This window comes from Neopsephotus bourkii, unplaced genomic scaffold (assembly GCF_033783945.1).
Source record: "Neopsephotus bourkii isolate Nb327-2 ecotype Australia unplaced genomic scaffold, CSIRO-AGI_Nbou_v1 NB_234, whole genome shotgun sequence".
Taxonomy (NCBI): domain Eukaryota; kingdom Metazoa; phylum Chordata; class Aves; order Psittaciformes; family Psittacidae; genus Neopsephotus; species Neopsephotus bourkii.
This window is the reverse complement of record NW_026900744.1, coordinates 18873885-18888650: the sequence shown is the minus strand read 5'-3', so window position 1 is coordinate 18888650 and position 14766 is coordinate 18873885. Positions and strand designations below refer to the sequence as shown.

Below are 14766 nucleotides of genomic sequence, written 5' to 3'. Positions count from 1 at the left end.
AACACTTTGGTTTTGCCTTTTTATTGCTGAGTCCTTGATTCCAGAATATAAGAAGTTAAATGACGTGCATTTTTCTGGCTGTGTTCCTTTTTAAGGGTGCTCTCTGAAGCTCTGATAACCCATGAAGAGGCAAAAATCTTTTATTCCTGACTCTGTGACTAACTAGGGTGCTTTAGCCTTTGGCTATGCAACTTAGTGGAGTATTAAGAGGAGCAAACTACATTTCAGTCATAGCCCTGGCTGGCCCCATGTACAACCTTGGCATGGTTGGGTGGTGGTAGAGACTGAGTTTAATATAGGTGGTGGAGAGGAGGGTCTGCTAACTGTTCAGAAGATGGGCACAGATGGGAAGTCGGGCCTCAAATGTCAAACTTAGCTTAACAGTGCAGGAAGGACATGATGTGGCAAAGACTTTGAGCTTCCTGGACTTAGCAAAGTGCTTGGGAATGGATACTGAGCTAATTAACTCCATGAAGGCATAAGTAAATCCCTAAAGGCCTGGATGGTGAGTGCAATACAATGCAAGATGTAGGCTTATCCACATGTAGGTACTGAGTAATAGCTAAAGAGGCAACCTGATTCCCAGATTTTCCCCTCCTAGGGTTATCCTGCTGGTTGGGTAAACCTCTGCTGCAGAGATGAAAGTTCTGTAGTCATTTGCCATTTTATCATTCGGAGACAGTAAATGGCCAGTTGGATTGATGTTGAACTTTTATTAATTTATATATTTATTTATACTTTTCCTGCACTCTTTTCTGTATGATTCCTTACTCTTTTTAATGTTAATGCACACTGTAAAGCCAGTGCACATACCTTGCCTTGAAGACATATTATCCTGGCCTACACCCATTGTGCCCTTTGATTGCCTTACCCTACAGCAAGCAGCAACATCTTGGGATGTGTGTCATGATCGTTTTTTAGCTGTGTGTTCAGTTTCCTTCATGTGGCTCCCATCAGTAGCAGCTGTTATAAACAACTTGGATATCTTTGGAAGGACCTGAAGATAGTGTTAGGTGAGTTTCGGGCTTCAGTCTTCCCAGGAGCATCTGGTACACAGCTAATGTTTGCTTTTGTGTTTTGAAGTTTCTTTTCTTGTTTTTGATACTGCAGGTGAGCTTCATAAGTGTTTTAAGAAGCAGAAATGCTTTCCTGTGGTTGGAGAGAGGTCTCAGCCCTGTGCCTTCTTGGAGGGCTGTGACATTTCCTACCAGCCATGCTCCTGAGTGGCCAAGAATGTGCTTCAGCACATAGTGATGTTAAATGGGATAAATAGTGCAAATCCAGTGTCAGCTGTGATGTGACTTGCCCATGAGATGGCATCTGAAGCTCTTGTCCTAGCTTATTCAGCTGTGCTGTCTCCAGTGTTCACCCGGAGCTCTGAGCTTGTGGGCCCGGTTTTCTCCTGGTTTCTACCAGTGCGTTCTTGTTTGCGCTTTTCCCGTACAGGCTGGCTTGGGGTGCCCAGCACTGCTGGTGTGTGTGTGAGGAGGCAGACTGGTGATCTGTAGGTGATCTAATGAAGAGATCAGTCCTTTTCCTTGCCTCACCTTGTGCTGTGCTCTAGACAAAGCCTTTAATTGACACATCTTCTGGCTGTAAAAGCAATAATAGCATTTTCCTTGCTTGCAGACTAATTTATTCTTCTTAAAGGTACTTCTTCCAGAAACACTGGAGTTGGTTGCCCCTTAGGACAGCTTTAAGGCTTGGTCAGTGCTTTGTGGTCTGTGTAAGAGGAGGTGCTCCAGCAGCAGGAGGAAGGCCAGCTTGCATACAGATTTGCTTGTGGTCTAGGCAAGTGACTGGATCTCATGTGAAGTACAGGACAAAAAACATGGCAACTCTCCTCCTTGTGAGGGATTTTTTTCAGATCCCAGGTTGACTTCTACTTGCTGTACCTCCTGGCTGTATTTTAAAAGCAGGTTCTGTGTTAACACTTTCAGTCCGAAAGGATGCTGGCTTGCTAGTACAGCGGCTGTAAAAGAAGCAGTAAAGAAAGTTACTTCTCTTTCTACTTCTCTGTCTGTACTAAATGTTACAACCACCTGGGGCTTTATTGTCCTTATGCTTGCCCTGTTCGCCTGTATGCTCCCAGTACTGCACAGCTGTCTCAGGAAAGCAGGCATGTTTCTTATGTGCCTATGTCAGCCTTGATCCTGTTATCTTGCACTGTAAGAATAAACTCGAGTTATGAGTTTCTAGGTACACAGATGGCTTACTGTGCTGCCCGCTGAGACCGTGTTGGGGATCGCACAGTAAAGTTTTAGATGGGCACATTTTGATTCTGATGAGGGCATTGGTCTAATCCGTTTAGGATAAAAGGGAAATGTTATTCTGTTGCTTAAGCGTAAACCCAGCGCATTTTACCTGTGAGAATGCAGGTGCCTGCATAGCATCTTATTTATGGTATTTTGGGGTTTTTTAAGTTACCTTTCACAAACAAACTAGAAATAATCCACAGATGTCTGTTCATCACAGTTTTAAAACTGCTGTTCTCAAGCCATCCTGAAGTTGAATTCCTTCGAAAAAGTCTTGCTGACTTTGTCTGCTTCTGTAAGTCTGATACCTGGTACAACACCCCCTTGTACCTGAGATTAACCTGTGCTACGAGTAGGGAAGGGGTTGCCCTTCCTCCTTGGGTTTAGATTTGTTTTTATAATCTGTATCATCCATTTCTGGTGGTAGTATTCAGGTCTTTTGGGTGGAGATTTACATGCATAAGCAATGGGGAGAAACTTAGTTAAATTGTTATAATTGGGGTTTGTCTGTGCAAGGCAAGCCTGGAGTTTTGTCTCAGAGTCTAAACCTTTAAACTTGGCAAAGTTCTGTGTGAGAGCATAGCAAAGAGAGAACTGTGTGTTTGACAATAATACTCTGCACTTTCACAGCAGTGCTGGGATTTCTCCATGTGTCTGTAGTGATCTGTTCCTCTGGGACATGCTCCTACCACAGCCCTCTCTATGCCCAGACAGTGGGTCCTTTCATGAAGAAGTGCAGAGTCATATTTCTGAATGCAAATTGGCGAGGGGATTTATTTGTAGTGTCGGCTTGGCCAAGCTAATTTCTCTCAACAGCTACGCTGCAAGTGAGCCACACAGAGCTGGAACAGGGAAGGTGTAAATGAATACCAGTGTGTACATTGCCAGCAGACAGTGGAGCTGAGGGCTGGCCCTTTTCTGTTGGAGGGCAGGTTATGCAGAGGACCAGTTGTTCTTCAGCCAAATGCTGGGTGTCCTCCACTTTGTTTTGGTGTCTTTCATGATTAAACATTTCCATATGGTGGTGCAACAGAAATAAAATACTTTGCACTGGGCTCATTGGCCTGCATGCCCCAGGAGCATGAATTAAAAATTCCAGCCTCCTGGAAGTTGATGGGATCCTTCTTGTGGTTGCAGGTATTGTTGCTGGGAGACTCTTTGATGCGACTGCTTCACTCGGGCAGTCCTGAGCTTGGGATGGTGGCTGAGTCCAGAATTTCTTCCTGCCTGTAACTCCTGCTTTCTAAACCTTCATGGGCAAACGCAGATTGTTGCTTCTGGTGGAATGGACATGTACCCATGGGGCGTACGTATGCCCCAGCTTTTTCTAACTCTGTGAAGCTGTTGATCCAAGGACCCTTCTCAGAGGGGTGGACACTAGGGTTGCAGAAAAGCATGAGGACCTCCAGTAAGCTGTGCAGGCTTAGTAGAGAGCACTGTAACATGACTACTGTCCAAAAGCCTAGAGAGGTGGAATTTAGCAAGCTGTTGCTCAGCAAGTATGTACCTGAATCCTCAAAAATCTTCCAGACCAGCTGAACTGGAGGATAGCTCCTAGCACTTGTGCCACATTTTTTCAGAAGTTGCTGCACATTCATGAAATGTTTTACAGCTGAGGTTTTCTAATTGATGTGTCTGTGCACCTGAGTATGTAGGCATATTGCAACTTGTTGGAGACTAGGTCTGGAAGGCTTGGTGCTGTTGTCCATTTGACAGTCCTATTCAGCCTGCAGCAGCAGCAAAGGAATTTCTGGTCCACTGGAGAGCTGCAGGGTCTGGATGGAAATCAGCCCTAAATGAAGATTTGACTTCAAGCAGATAACTTGGGGTGGCAGTTCTATTGCCTGGTCTGTGCAGGGGTTTTCTTGAAAAGCTGCTAACAAAAAGTAGTGAGTTTTGGTGTAGAGCAGCCCTGGTTTGTTTAAACCAGGCTAGAGGGTGACCATGTGATGCAGTGTATGTCCTTGCAGTTCAGGGGCATTGGGGACTTCTTGTCATGGTTGCCTGTTGGCTTTTTCATTCATTCTTGCTGGGGTCTGTTCCTTGCCCTGCAACTGACTGTTGGTTTGAAGCCTGCATGTCACTTGCAGAAAGTCTGCAGGATGCTGAGAGCACTTAGCACAGCAATTGCAACCTGCCAGTCCTGCTTCATGTGCTAGTGGGAGCTCCCAGCAGTTTGATTCCATTGAGTTTATACCTGTGCTTTCAATAGGAGACAGTCTGATTTGAGAATGAATGTTGCCCAGGGACTTACTGATACGTAACACTGATGTGTCTTTATCACTTATTCTGCACTTGCCTAGCAGCTTGAAGGGAAAGCTTACACATGGGGAAAGATAAAGGACAATTGGAAACTCCTGAGCAGATTGAATGGATTTCTTCAAGCATGAGAAGGTTTTTGAGCTATAGTCTGAAGGTCACTGCAGGTGAAAGAAATCTCTGTTTTCATCAGTTTGCATCAAGCTGTGTGTAGACGTTGGAAGTTCCAGGGAGACTGATGTGAAAATATGAAATACTAGTGGTTTTCAGTGACTACTTTATTTTGAGCATTTCCTGCTCTTCTGAACATACCTATTTTTCAATTTCCAGAGGCAAAAGTTCTGATGTCCTCATGAGAGGACACCAGAACTGGTGTCCTCAACATAAAAATGACATGGAACTGTTGGAACAAGTCCAGAGGAGGGCCATGAGGATGATCAGGGGACTGGAGCACCTCCTGTATGAAGACAGGCTGAGAAAGTTGGGGCTGTTCAGCCTGGAGAAGAGAAGGCTGCGTGGAGCCCTCATAGCAGCCTTCCAGTATCTGAAGGGGGCCTATAGGGATGCTGGGGAGGGACTCTTCATTAGGGACTGTAGTGATAGGACAAGGGGTAATGGGTTAAAACTTAAACAGGGGAAGTTTAGGTTGCATATAAGGAGGAAATTCTTTCCTGTGAGGGTGGTGAGGCACTAGAATGGGTTGCCCAAGGAGGTTGTGAATGCTCCATCCCTAGCAGTGTTCAAGGCCAGGTTGGACGAAGCCTTGGGTGAGATGGTTTAGTGTGAGGTGTCCCTGCCCATGGCAGGGGGTTTGGAACCACTTAAGGTCCTGTCCAACCCTAACTATTCTATGATTCTAAAATTTTTCTGGATGGCCAAGCATCCTTAGCCACTTTGCTTGTAGGAAGAACAGTTTATGTTCTGTTCTTACATTTCTCTTGCAGGTCTTCCCTACTTTGAAGTAGACCTTCAAATGCTAAATTTGGGTTTCATCTTGGAGACCACTATTACTAGCATTGTTTCTTTTTCTTGGTCTGGGTTGATATGCAAACCACTGTGTTCCTATTTTATATTTCCTGTGGCCTAAAAGAAAATATTGCTGAAAGCCTTCAGGAAGAATGTCTCTATTGTGGTGTATCAGCAAAATTTTCACAAGAAATGGTCAATTATTCTGTGAAATTATTGTGTATTGTTCCTTTGCTCCAGAATTAGCTTGGTGTGTTTCTTATTGCTGCTTGAACTCCTAATTAGTGACATGATTTAAAATATTCTCTTTCCATTTTCTATTTTTTTTTATATTATTTCTGTTAGCCTGCACTGGGGAAGTGAGGAAAAATTACTTTTATTTGTAGCCATTTAATTGTACAATATGTGGATTACAATAAAAAGTGTTCCTCTGTGTGTTAAAATGACTTTGATTAAGTCTTGTAGGATATGATTAGAATTAAAATCCATTCATAATAGAAGGGAAGTCATAGTTCGTATTTTAAGTCGAGAGTTCCTAAAAATTTCTTGTCTGGAAAGGTACATTCTTAAACACTTTGGAATAATGGAGAATACCTGTCTCAACCACATAATACTGAAATAAGTACTCAATTTTTCTTTTCCTGCTTCAAAGGAGAAGTCTCTTGATCCATACCAGTACTACAGTATATCAGCAAAAGAAGAGAGGTCTTGGTTTGAAGTAGTAACGCAAGCTTTTGACTGTTAATGTAACCTGAGAAAAGAGGTGAGGTTGAGGGAAAGGCAGGGAAGGTAAAGGAAGACGTAGAGAGCAATTAGGTTTTCTTCCCTGGCATGCTGCAAAAACTACTTTTACATTCTGAGAATCTCAATATTGTATATGTAAAACTGTAAAAAGTGAAAGATACACCTCTGGTGGTGGTGGGCTGGGAGACAGGCACTGTATGCTTACTGATACATGTAGTGAGGGCACAGTGTTGTGTTTGAGCTCAGCCTGTCACTCAGAAACCATGCAGCTGTTCACTCACTCCCCCCCGCTTCCTTCCCCCACTCCCGGAGGGATGGGGAGGAGAATCAAAAGAATGCAACTCCCACGGGTTGAGATAAGAGCAGTCCAGTAACTGAGGTATAACACAAATCACTACTGCTGCCACCAATAGTAATAATGATAAGGGAAATAACAAGGGAAGAGAATACAGTTGCTCACCACCCGCCGACTGATACCCAGCACAACCTGAGCAGCGATTTAGCCCTTCCAGGTAACTGCCCCCAGTTTATATAATGGGCATGACATGCTGTGGTATGGAATACCCTTTGGTCAGTTTGGGTCAGGTGTCCTGTCTCTGCTTCCTCCCAGCTTGCCCTCCTCCCTGGCAGAGCATGAGACTGAGAAAGTCCTTGGTCAGAGTAAACATTACTGAGCAACAAATAAAACATCAGTGTTATCAGCTTTGTTCTCAGGCTGAATGTCAAGACCACAGCACCACACCAGCTATTAAGGAGAAAAATTGACTGTACTGCTGAACACAGGATACATGGCTATAACTTTTTTTTTGGGAAAATAAGAAAACTAGAAAGTAAGGCACTGGGTGGAAGGACTTGGGTCTACCTTTCTCTCCAGTACTGAGCACGTAGTGGTGGGCCATGACCTGAGTCTTCTTACTGGAGGCGAGGCAGGCTGTGGGAGCCTTTCACTCATTTTTCTGCAGGCTTGATACAGAGACTGAGAGCTTTTCAGATGTTCCTATTTTGGGGGACCCTTACTAATGCAGTATGGGGCTATATTCAATGTCCCCATTTAAAAATAAGTGCTACTGAGCACCTAAATTTGAACAGATTCTACCCTTTAAAACCTATCTATTTTTTTGTTACCAGAGCCAAGAATATTTCATAGAATCATAGAATAGTTAGGGTTGGACAGGACCTTAAGATTACGTGGTTCCAACCCCCCTGCCATGGGCAGAGACACCTTGCACTAAACCATGTCACCCAAGGCCTCGTCCAACCTGGCCTTGAACACTGCCAGGGATGGAGCATTCACAAGCTCCCTGCTGAACCCATTCCAGTGCCTCACCACCCTCACAGGAAATAACTTCCTCCTTATATCCAATCTAAACTTAACCTGTTTAAGTTTTAACCCATTACCCCTTGTCCTATCACTACAGTCCCTAATGAAGAGTCCCTCCCCAGCATCCCTATAGGCCCCCTTCAGATACTGGAAGGCTGCTATGAGGTCTCCATGCAGCCTTCTCTTCTCCGGGCTGAACAGCCCCAACTTTCTCAGCCTGTCTTCATACGGGAGATGCTCCAGTCCCCTGCTCAACCTCGTGGCCCTCCTCTTGTTCCAACAGTTGCATGTCCTTTTTATGCTGAGGACACCAGAAGTGCACACAATACTCTAGGTGAGGTCTCACAAGAGCAGAGCAGAGGGACAGGATCACCTCCTTTGAGCTGCTGGTTACACTCCTTCTGATGCAGCCCAGGATACGGTTGGCTTTCTGGGCTGCAAGCGCACACTGCCAGCTCATGTTCATTTTCTCATCAACCAGCACGCCCAAGTCCTTCTCTGCAGGGCTGCTCTGAATCTCTTCTCTGCCCAGCCTGTAGCTGTGTCTGGGATTGCTCCGACCCAGGTGTAGGACCTTGCACTTGGCATGGTTAAACTTCATGAGTTTGGCATCAGCCCACCTCACAAGCGTGTCAAGGTCCCTCTGGATGGCATTCCTTCCCTCCAGCGTATCAACCAGTGTTCCTTCTGAGTGGCTTACACACTTCCCTTAATGTTGAACAGCTGCATTAGCTGGTGTTTCAATTAGCAACTTGTGGGAACAAGCTATCCCTTCAGAAATTACGGAACTGTTGCAGTTAATTTCTTGTTTGAGCAAATCTATTTCAGCTGCTAGTCACAGCCCTGACCCTGTGCGTGTGAGATTTCCTGGGCTTTTTCTAGGGGAGTTGTTCCCTTGAAGCCAAGTCTGCTTGGAAATATTCACAAGGCCAGATGCAGATGTATTTTCTGTTTCTTTTAAAGCTTTGTCTGGAGCAGAGCGACCACAGGGAGAAGTAAAGCAAGACAAAGAGAGGAATTGGGATGGAGGCAGCAGGAACCTCCCTTGCACGCCAAGAGAACTCCCTCTATATGGGTGCCACAGAAGCTGATAAGCATGGATATTTATTTATTTATTTAATATGTTGGCATGGCTTTTCTGGGTGAAATTGATTAACCTGTTGTGTCTGTGTGCACTCGTGTAAGCATATTCTTGTCATAGTACTATTGGAGACAACCTGAGGATCTCAGGGAGTGAGAAGCAGAAAAGTGCGAGATTCTTGAGGTAGTTTGAAGAGAGCAAAGATCTTGGTGTATGAAAATACACACACATACATCTGTGAATCATTCTCTTACTTGGGCTTGGAAGACCATTGCAGGTTTCAAGCTTGCTGCTGCCAGCAAAATCCATTATCCATGAGGTGCTGAAGGGCACTGGGAAAGAATTAGAGAAGAGACGTACTTGTTGCATTCCTGTACCGTGAGGTTCTGCTCTTGTATAGCTGCCCAGCCTGGGAGTGTTGCTTCTCTTGTTGCTGGCTCTGCACCCCAGGCAGCTCCCTGCCACTGATGTGGGCTCAGACCACATCTCCACCAGGGGGCCAAGTTAAAACAACTGGGGGGGGGGGGGGGGGGGGGGGGGGGAGGAGGGAAAGAAAAGAACTTCCAAATTCCAGAAGTCTGTCCTTTATTAAGGAATTAAGGAAAACCCTAGAACAAATGCCAAGTCCCTATGATGTCAGAAAGTCTTACACATACATTAAGATTTTAGCAACTTTTTAAAATGCTTAAACAGTTCTTTGAACTTGTATCTGAATATTCAGGCCTTACTAATGAAGTGTGTGAGCATAATTGCACTAAAATAAGTGGTGGTGTAAGGAAGGTTTAAATCTGTACACAGACTTTGAACTGCACTGTTGTGGGCTTAGCTTGGTGGTGTCCCATGATGTCTTGTCCTCTGATCCCATTGATATCTGTTGAGATTTGAGATATCAAGTCTTGGGTTAATAGATGAAAAGTAGGGCTGGCAGCCTAGAGAGCAGCACAAATATCTGCAAAGCAACACAAGAGTGTTTCTAACTACAAGAAAATTGTTTATTAACTGAGTCTCCTCCATGATGGGTGAACAAGATTTGGGAAATCAGGGTATATTGCCCAAATGGGTACTGAACAACACTTTACTCGTGCATCAGGCCATGCTAGAGGCAGTAAAACCCAGATGCTTTGGAGTGGATAGTGTGCTGTGTTCCTCAGGGGGAAGGTAGAGCCATAGCTATGGAACTTTGTCTCAGGCTGTTGTAATGGTGCAGCTGCTTTCTGGTAGTTCTCTACTGTCTTTGGAGCTTTTCTGTCACTGGGTTTCAGAAGTGTTTTGCCTCTGTTTTGTTTTGAATCTTTTTCCTTCCCTTTAGGATCCATACCATACCAGTCTCTTCCATCTGCACTGTTTCCTAGTCAAGCTAATTCATCACTGGTTCACAGTGGAAACTGTCAGGTTGGTGGTTCTTATATTCTGAATAGGTTTTCTATGTCTGGCAGCATTCAAACAAAAAGGCAGGGAGAAATGACTCATCTGTTACTTAATTTACCACTTGTTTTGGGAAATCTAAATCCGAATTTGCATTTGATTCGTATTAGGGATCCATTGCTGGATTTTTTTATTTTTTTTCCCCCAGTTATTTTTGTCATGGCTGAATTTATACCCAGAATAAGCACAGTCATCAATCAGGGTAGCCTGTGTGTGACAGTGATCTCAGTTCTCCACTCAGACCAGGGAGCTCTTCAATCTGCCTAAAGTGACTGAAAGCTGGAGGCATTTGCTGCAGGATCCAAGCAACTTGGAGGCCTGTAGCAAGCCTTGCAAAGCCAGAAGTACCTTGCTGTCTTCCCTATTTTTGCTTTTCTTTAGTTATACTTAAGGTGTTAAACTTCACATAGTTTTCCATTCATTGCTTGTCATTAGCACTGTGGTAAAAACCATTGGACTGTTGTAGCAACTTGAAAGTAATACCTAGTGCTGGATGAAGTCACATGGATTTTCTAATACTCTGGGGTTTGAAATCCCTAGTGTTTTCCCAAATCATTGGGGAAACTCCCTGTGTGGTGCTCTGATGCTACTAGCTCAGGGCAGCAGTTGTAAACACGCTGAGTCTTACCCCTAGGGCTGAGCTTTCCCATCTGGTGAGCCTAGTTTTGGCTATAGCCATTATACCAGGAGTAGGGGACAGAGCTCTGCTGACTCAAAAAAACGTAGAATTCAGCATTTCTTAATAAGCTGGCAGGTGGCAGGTTAAGTGGCCTTGCTAAGCAAACAGTGAGAGAGCTGGGCCTGAACTGCATATTCCCTAGGCATCTGTATTACCCCTAACAAAAGGGGAAGGATAGGACTCTGCAGGTGAACTCCTTCCATTCTGCCTCACTACCTCAAATGTGTGAGGACGTGGAGCGGTTCTAGGTCCAATCTGTCGCACCTCTGTTACCACAAGTTGTAGAAAACACAGTGTACAGAAATATACTTCCTTCATCGCTGTTTGAGATGAAATCTATCTCTGAATGCTTTATTGCTATTCTGTTCTGTGGAAGGTGGCCAAGGTGAGCTACTGGTGCTCTTGTCACCAGTTTCTATGTTCCGGTTATTAGGAGTGATCGAATAACATGCTTTCCATTGACTTTGGGCTTTGCTTTGGGTAAGACCTTGTGAGTTTAAGGCATGTGGCCAAAACATGGCTCTTGTTTCAGTGGAACTCAGTATTGGACTACATCTCATAGGAAGCCTTATGGGTAATTGAATCCCTGGCTGCAGGCAGAGAAAAACCGAGGGAGACAGCTAAAATTGGTATCTATGAGGTTTCCTTGGACTTGATTACATATCCAACTCAGTGCTGCAGCAAGAGCCCAGGAAAGCCATGGATGTCCTCTTTGTGTGAGCCATTCTCACTGCAACCCTAACCATTGTCATCTGACAGTTCTGACCATTGTCATCTGTGGTATATGCTTGGCTGCGTTTGGCTCTCATAGCAGTAAAGGGAGAACCCAACACCCTTCTCAAGACTTAGAAGCTTCAAAACACAGAAAGGGAAAGGATCCTCATTCTAGCTTTTGTTTTTGAGAGCTAGCTGCCTCCAGTTCTGACTCTGCTTTGCAGTATATGCTTCTTGAACATGAAGTACTTACCTGTGTTTGAATCTCTCCCTCCCTCCCTGTTTGCCCAAGGGAAGAGTTGGTAAATGTTGAATTCAGTAGGAAAATTACTGTAGGGGCCTGGCTGTAGAGTTTTCCACAACTTGTGTTACAATGTGCCATGTACTTTGACAAGCCAGAGGCACACAGTGATGTTTTTGTCCTCTAGTACTTTCCCTGTACAGATGGTGAAGGTGAAAACTTTCTCCTCTGACCCAGTGCCTGAGGTAAACCGGCTGTAAATAGCTTGGGAGAACAGTCTGGGATGTGAAGAAGTAAAAAAGTGTGATTTATTCCCCCCTTTTTTTAGGGACGAAAAGAGGAGGATAACCATTACAGCCTAAATTAACTCCTTCTTGCAAACATAGTTTGAGGAAAAATTATCAGGCAAAAAATACAAGCAGTTTGTGAAAGGAGCAGTTTTCCTTATATGCTGGTACTTGCATGTTACTTAATTAAAACAGTAGGTGCTTAATGTTGCGCTTGCTTTTCCACTACTCATGGTACTTGAGGTTTTTTGGGGAGGGGGCAGTTTAGGAAGCTGAGCATGGACAATGAGGGCTTGTGTCCATAGTGAGGCTACTGGTTAAAGCCAAATAAGTACTCAAGTGGTTATAGTTATGCTGACAGAAGCCCCTACATGAACATTCTCACTCAAACTTTTCTGAAGTTTGACTTCTAATTTTTGGAAATGAGTTTACATCTGAGTGGAAAAGGCTGCCGAGTTACTGGAACAGGAGTGTCCATCTGAACGTCTGTTCCAGTTTAATTTATTAAACTTTCTTTTCTGAAAAGAGTGGCAGGAATTTTATCTTTTTGCCTTGTGACTCCACCCATCCTCCCTGGCTGTGTTGCATGGGCTTTAAGTTTGTAAATCTTGCAGGAGACCTTTTTTCTTTCAAATTGTAATGCTGTTAATCAGCTCTTGAACATGCAGTTGTCTTCTCTTTAGTGCCAATGTCATTGATGTAACCTGTCCATGTTAAGGGAAGTCTGCTGTTTAAGTCTTCTTCCCCAGTTACTGGTTGTAGGCAGTGGGTGTTGGCTTTCAGCTGAGGGTTGACTGTAGAAACTTCATCAGGTCTTGCATCTGGAATGTAAGAACCCTTAGCAATCATGCAGGCTGGGGAGCAGCTCTGATGAAAAGGCCTCAGGGGTCCTCTGAACCTATGGTTGAAAGCAACCTGAATGCGAGCCATGGTATGCCCTGGTAGAGAAGTTCAACTGCATCCTGGGCAGCATGAACAGAAGGAAAGCAGGAGACCATAGGGAGGGATTATTCCCCTTTTCTAGGCACTTGTTTGATCACATCTAGGTTTGAGCCCTCTTGGTGAAGAAAGATGTTAACAGGCATGAACAAGTCCAGCAGAGGACTGTGAAGATGATGCTGGAGAACGATGGGTAAGAATTGTGCTCCTTGCCAGCCAGCTCACGTCTCCTCTTCCTGTGGCCTTGTACTTAGTACATCTTCTTGTAGCTCCTGCTTCATCTTGACTGGGCAAATGTTTCAAACTGATCCACTCAAAAAATGTGACTTGAACCTGATGCCAGGCCAAGAAAAATGTTGATAGACTCAAACACAAGGAATAGTATTGTGCTCACCAACCTATGCAAAAAAAAAAAAAAAAAATAATTAGGCACTGCATTAGTATAAGGGCCGTGTGGACTGCTAAGCTGTGTTCTTGGTGAGCTAAATGAAGCTGAGTTAAGGTGATCTACTCTCCTCACCCTGTCAAGTGCACAGCATGCATCAGTAAGGATCAGAGGGTATAGTAACAACACTTTCTTAGGACAGGCAAGTGAGGAGAGGTGATGATGTCTCATATATGGCATGCTCCTGCCATCAGACTTGCAGGATTCGCAGAGAAGACACCTTGTCTTGTGCTGTCAGGAAGAGTTTGGGCAGACTGTAGTTGCTTTTCTGCAGGTATTGGAAGGTACTGCTTCACCTCACCTACTGTAGGCCTTTTCCAAGAGGAGTCATCACAGGACACTGCCAGTACAGTGTCTTCCATGTGATGCCATCTGACCGCCAGTTTATCGCATGAGTAATCTCATCCCATGGCCTTGCCTTCTGTACCAAACAAGACTCAAGGCTGTGTGTCTCAACCCTTCCTGACTCGTTACCCCTGGAAAAGGCAGTCAGTTTTACAGAACTGGGGAGGTGTAACATGGGTAACAGACCACATTTGGTGGTTGTGAGATCTGCAACAGAAATAGCCTTAGCATCCTGAAAATGCACAAAGAATGAACAGGGTTTGACTGGTCCATCCAGTTAGAGTTAGAGCTCTGAAGTTTTAACTGTACTCAGCTTCTTGAAGTCCTACAAACTCGTAATGGGGAATATCCTGACGTGACTCTCATGGCTTAAGGAGCTTTTGCTGCCAGTGGCAAGTCCTGCTCACATTTTTATTTGCCTGTTTTTCTTGTGCAGGGGTTGTCATTAAAGAATAAACCACTAGGTGCCTGTTTTTTTCCATTCAGTGGTACTGCAAACACCATAGCTGCAATTTTTTTATGGTGCCTAGGTGGGATGGTTCAGCTGTTGCGATAGAACAGAATGCTAGTTTTGTTTGTTCTTAACTGTGAATTGTTCTGAAACTAACAGTGATAATTGCTTTTGGGAACGGCTTGGGTTGCTTGGTTTTTCTGGGGTGGTGGTGTTTTTTTTTTTTTGTTGTTGGGTTGTTTCTTTTTTTTTTGTTTGTTAGTTTTTCTTTCTGGTTGGGTAATTTTTTGAGGCTGAAAGCTGGAAAAACAGTTTGCCAAACTGCTAGTCATAGGGCATGTTCCTTCCAGGGTGTGGCAAACTTTATTGCCTTTGAGAACTTCTGGGCTTAGAAATGCTGCTGGGTGGATAGTCTTGGAGACAGCAGTCTTTGTGCCAAAGCTTTGTCTCATCAATGTCTTCGTAAAGGTCTGCTGGGATAAATTATTAACCTTCTACATCATGCCATTACTGCCATTTTTCTTCTACTGGTTTCCCTGCAGGTAGATCTAGGGGTTCCTCCAGGCTCCCATTCATGTGTCTCACTTTTCTCTGGATGGTGTTAGCTGTTGGGG

At 44.4% G+C, this 14766-nt stretch overlaps 1 protein-coding gene and 1 long non-coding RNA gene across 2 annotated transcripts in view; one reads left to right on the top strand and one right to left on the bottom strand.

Moving 5' to 3' along the window:
* COLGALT2 (collagen beta(1-O)galactosyltransferase 2) overlaps positions 1 to 14766 on the top strand; it is a 55647-nt gene that overhangs the window by 18368 nt on the left and 22513 nt on the right. The gene's annotated exons all lie outside the window — the stretch shown is intronic.
* On the bottom strand, positions 9195 to 13542 carry LOC133208062 (uncharacterized). The gene is made up of 2 exons (XR_009724225.1): positions 12405 to 13542; positions 9195 to 9575 (listed from the first exon to the last, which is right to left on the bottom strand). It is a non-coding gene; the product is annotated as an uncharacterized LOC133208062 (long non-coding RNA).